This window comes from Musca domestica, unplaced genomic scaffold (genome assembly GCF_030504385.1).
Source record: "Musca domestica strain aabys unplaced genomic scaffold, Musca_domestica.polishedcontigs.V.1.1 167, whole genome shotgun sequence".
Taxonomy (NCBI): Eukaryota; Metazoa; Arthropoda; class Insecta; order Diptera; family Muscidae; genus Musca; species Musca domestica.
Window position 1 is genome coordinate 1,308,419 of NW_026712229.1, and position 6,000 is coordinate 1,314,418.

Genomic DNA, 6,000 nt, shown 5'->3' on the forward strand with positions numbered 1-6,000 from the left:
AAATGATGGTGTTTACTTGCCAACGAGGTCAGCTGAAAATGTGTACCTATGTACCACCAGAACTTAAGCGCCGGCCATGGTTATGGTGTGGTCCGCCATAACCGCCGATTGTCGCTCTCCGCTCGTATTAATCGACCGAAAAAATTCCGGAGGGTGTATTAAAGCCTTGGGCACGCAAACATTTTGGCCGCAGACCTTGGACATTCCAAGAGGACTCAGCACCATCGCACTCAGCACGCGCCACCCAAGCACACAATTGCCATCAAAATCTAAGGGTACCAATCCGTTGGACTATTGTGTCTGGAGTATTTTGGAAAGCAAGGTTGACACTAAAAAATACCAAAGGGTTGATCACCTCAACTTCGCCGGGAATGGGCCAAAATACCGCAGAACAACATTCGGGCAGCGTTTGACGGTTTCATTGGCCGTGTAAAGGCCATAATTCGTGCCAAAGTTGACCAATTCGAATAAATCTAAACTTATTCTAAAATTTGATGCTATTTCCGATATTTTGTGCTTTCATTCAGTACAAGGAAAAAAACTTAAAAGTTGTGGCGTTTGACTTTGTTGCTGTTTTTTTATGTCACCCTGTATATGTGAGTGTGTGATAGCAAAAATTATGAGTTTTAAATAACAATTTTGACATACATACGGAAGTACACATGGATAAGAAAAGTGACATCACATATGTAAAACCCAATCCGTCTGACAATGCCTTACATTTTTAAAAGCAGATAGATGTCTTAAACCGACAACCGACTTAATCAGTTGTTTTCATGGTAGAAGAATACAGGTAGATGCAGTAACGACTGGGAACATTGATATGTCAAAAATGTTTTAATTTTTCTTCAAAAATAAGTAGATTTTTATATGCTGTCTTATACGACGCCAATCAAAGGTTGTTATGAGATGCATTTTTAACAACTTTTACAAATCTGAATAATTTTTCATTCAACATTTTCAATTCCAAAATCGGTTTGACAGTTCATTGTCCCAGCAGCTGTGTCAATGCGACTACCTGTATTCTTCTGTCATGGTTGTTCTAATCTAATGATCAGTATTGGCCCTTTTTCAAATTAATTTTCTTTGGCATAAATAAACAATTCCATACTTTATAAATAAAGGAATTGACAATCGCTTTATATGAACACATTTTTTATTATGTGAAAAAACCTCCGCCGTGACTCATTCGACGTGAAAAATATGAAATTTTTAAATAGACAAAACATAATGGAGACATTAAAACCATGAAACATTCAAATGTAAATGCCACCTTAAAATAACTAAAACACTTGTGCTTTAAGCACATTATTTTAAATTGAATTTATTCGTAACAGACCCTTAACAAGGCTTTTCATGCCATTTTCATGTTGGCAATACGAGTGAATGGAGTACACAGTATTGCCAACATAGAAAATAATAACTTTACAGCAAAGATGTCACAATTCTGTTATAAAGTAACAGACGACTGTTATGTACATTGTTATTAACACGCACACACACGTGCGTTCCAGTGGCCGGTTCTAGGAAATATTGCGGTAATTATTACACATTTGACGAGCGTGTCTTAATGTCTAAATATTTAAACTTAGAGAGGATTATTTTTCTTTAATTTTAAATCTTTTCAGATTCTAGATTTACATAGACAAAGCTGAACATATTGAATGGAATTTGGATTTAAGCTTGGCATGAAACTTCTAACAGATAATGAAAATGCCCGAGTGGACAAAGCATTTGCATTATGGCAAGTAATTGTTTTAAAGATATGTTAAGCGGATTAAAATAAGACGATTTATTTTTCTAGGAAATATAAAACGTTCGAGAGAGAGAGAGAGAGAGAGAGAGAGAGAGAGAGAGGAGAGAGAGGAGAGAGTTCAAGGAATACAATTGTATTCAATCTACATAATTAACTTGTTAACATAACGTCATTGACGTATTGAGTGGAAAGTGGTGAATCTATGATGGATAGTGCTAGAAAAAACGACATTCTTTTAAGAATTTAAAGGTTCTTTGTCAGAATTCATTTCCAACCAAGTCGATTTGATCTAACGAATTGTTTTCAACTGTCAATTCCAGAGAGAATAACGTTATCTGGATTTTAACGAATTCCACTTTCAACAGCAAATATCAGTGCGATCGGTTGAAGAATGCAGTCAAAGTTTTCAAAACACAATTTAGAAAATTTAAAATTCAAAATTGTAAGTCAAATTGAAAAAATCGCAAATGAAACAAAAGGTATAACTTTTTTATTGGTACATTATCCCGCGATTTTCTTAGATTTTATCCTTTTCTGGCAAGATACCATTCCAAATTGATGGAAAGTGTGAAAACCAGACCAGCGGTTCTTGATTTATAAGCAGAATAAATACGATCAATTCTTTTACATGTATATTTCACCTATTTTGCTATATATCCGATTTCTTGGCTATTAGCATCACTGTAATGGTCAGAAGTGGTCTTTTAATGTATTTGTGATTTGGCTGGGATTAAAAATATTCGCGTTTTAGTGGAAATTTTCCTATTTTCTAACATAAAAGTTAGAGTCTATTTTACCCGCTAATTATTGTCCAATGGTCGATAGGTAGGTTTCTGCCCAGTCCCAAACTCTAACTCCATGTAAATTTTCGCGTCGATTGGTTCATAATTGTGACCTATAGAGCAACTGCAAAATCAGAAAATTTTCTTTTTTTTGGTCCATTTCAACCCCTAAATATTGTGCGATCACCTCCAAAAACAATAGGGTTCTATTGTGACCCTAACCCCACCTCCATTTTCAATTTCGTGAGGATCGGTTCATAACTGTAGCTTGATTACAAATTAACATGGACAGACGGACGGACGGACATACATAGCTAGATCGACTCAGCTCGGCGAGATAGGAAGACCCATATATACTTTCCTATGTGGGAAACCAATATTTCGAGGTGTTACATAATTTTTGGCCCAATCAAACTTATAATACCCCCAACACATAGTGTCGTAGGGTATAAAAAAACTGCAACAAAGTCAAACGCCATAATTTTTAATTTTTTTTTTTTAATTTTATTGGATAAAAGCCAAAAATGTCGGAAATTGCATCAAATTTTAGAATAAGTTTAGATTTGTTCGAATTGGTCACTTTTGGCACGAATTATGACCTTCAAACGGCCAATGAAACCGTCACACTCTGCCTGAATGTTTTACTGCGGTATTTTGGCCCATTCCCGGCGAAGCGCTTGCTTGAAGTGATCGACGCGGGTTGGTACCGGAGATTTTGGTAGCCATTGTGCGCTGGAAATGAAGCGAGGAACCTCATTTTGTTATCATTGTTGGATGGCGCATGCTGACTGCGATGGTGCTGAGTCCTGTTAAAATGTCCAAGGTCTGTGGCCAAAATGTTTGCGTGCCTAAGGTTTTAATACACACTCCAGAATATTTTTGCGATAATATTCGGTATTTATTTTGATGCCACGGTCGATTAATAGGAGCGGAGAGCGACCATCGACCCACACCATCACCATGGCCGACGTTGGTGGCCAACCGAAGGTGCACATTTTCAGCTGACCTCTTTGGCAAATAAACACGATCATTTTGTTTGTTTATAAACTGCTGGACAACGAATGTTTTCTTATCGGAAAAAACCAAATTCGGCAGTTCGCCACTTTCGGCCAAGCGAAGCAACTATTTAGCACTTTTGAGTCAATTTTCTTTCTGTTGCGGTGTAAGTTCTTGCACTTGTTGGAATTTCAATGGTTTTACCCCGAGCTCATTTTTCAATATTTCCGAGCCCATGAGTCATTTTTCGGACACTGTGACGCGGGTTTCGATCAAGTCGCTTCTTACTTTTCGAACCATTTCTGCCGGTGTTGCTGTTTTCTTCCGTCCACTTCCTTGACGTCGGGCTACGCTACCAGTGTCACGGTAATGGGCGATGGTACGAGAACAAAAGATTTATTAACATTTAAATGCTGAAGTGCTCTAACGATAGCCACCTGTGAGTTTCCAGCCAAATATAAAGAAATCACACTGTCACGCTTGAATTCCATCACGAATAACTTTTTTCTGGAAAATTCTCACCAAATTGATTTTGTACGTCTGTAAACAATATACTAAGCTGTCACTGGAATAATTTTAACATCTGTCGGACGAGTGGCTTAGAAATGGCATCAGTCTGAAATTGTTTGCAGTTTTTTCATCTCACCCGTATTTGTCAACAATTTTTACAAATTTCAATAATTTTCATTCAATATTTTCAATTCCGAAATCGGTTTGACAGCACATTATCCCAGCAGCTGTGTCGATGCGGCTACCTGTATTCTTCTACCATGGCAAGATTGTAGCTTCACCCGTTTTGCCTTGTCGTTGATAAATCAGTCACTCATTTTTTACTGGTAAACGTACTTGGTTTGCTGAAAAAATCTTAATTAATTTCCTTCCTACCTATTTGAGATTAATACATAGAATGTCCTGTCTCCAAAATCTTAATCCTCTTTCCATCTAGGCTTTGAAAACAAAGAAAATTTCATTCGCTAACATATCAATTTTGATATTTATTTTTTTTTTCTCTTAAACCAAACCAAAAATTGACATGCATGCCATATAGAGAGACAGACTGGCCGACAGACATCGGATAAAACGTGTACGGCCTAAGGTGTAAATTTTAAAGATTGGCAGGCGGCAGCATGCAAGCAGTCAGCCAATAAATTTAACATTTACATTTAACAAAAAAAAAAAGTCAGCAAAACGACAATTTGAATAAAAAATCCGAATAATCAATTGAAAAAAAAAAAAAAACTCTGGCACACGCAATGCTGGCTGGCTGATTTGGAGTCGCAAAGAACAGAACCAGTTTTAAGACATGCGCATGCGCCACTCTAACTGCAACCACAACAAATGGGCCTAAAAGACAGTTATGCGTAAAATGTGTGGCCACTGTTTAGAATAGACAGACAGACAGACTGGCTGGCGTACAGACAGTTGAAAAAAATGGGGGGACCTTGGAAAAAGACAAAAAAAATCTACTCAGGTTGTTCGCTTAGTTTTGTATGTTGGTTGAATTGAACAAAAAAAAAAGAAACATAAAAACACATATTCATAGTCATGGTCAAGGTCATTTGATTTGTGTGTTTCCAGGCACACACCTTAGAATCAACGATAGCTGGTTATGGAATATGTGATCAAATACAAATATACACACACATACATTCATACTTTTGAATAGATTACGAAACAACACCTGCAGTGCATTTTGTGTTTACTTTCTTCAAAACGGTCCAAAGAACAGATGCGGAACTATGTTCGGTTCCGTGTTAACAGTAACGGGATATTCAAGTATCACGTTTCTCTAATTGTTGTTATTGTTGTCGTTAGTGTTCTGTCTCACTTACATGTAATTAATTTGCGAATTTTCCCATAATGTATTATTATTATGGGGAATAATAACATAATATTATGTTAACGTTTAGATTACAAATTATCCAAAACTAGAGAAAGACAAGTAAAAAAGCTGTAAGTTCGGCCGGGCCGAACTTTTAATACCCTCCACCATTTGGTACAAATTTGGCAATTTCCAAAAAAAAAAAAAAACAAGTTAAAAAGCAGCAAGTTCGGCCGGGCCGAACTTTGAATACCCTCCACCATTTGGAACGTATTTGGAAATTTTCAAAAAATAAAATCCTTAAAACATTCTGTTAAAATTTTAAAAATACCGAATATAGCCGAATATATTGGGGTCTATAAGACGTGGACCTACATAGGCATTGTTTGCCATTAGCCATTACCATATTCAAATTCTAAACTTGAAATAAACGGTGATAATGTAGCTAAAATCATCAAAATATCGTATATGGAAGGGTACCGTTTTAATCTGGAGCTGTGCGAAGACCTGGCCCAGCATAGACAATTTTCTGTCGCAGGCTATAGCATCCATTACTAACGTCAATACGATTCTTAAAACAATTTCGGTGGGTATTGTACCTAAACTCGTCACAATACCGAATATGGGAGGTACTGATATATGGG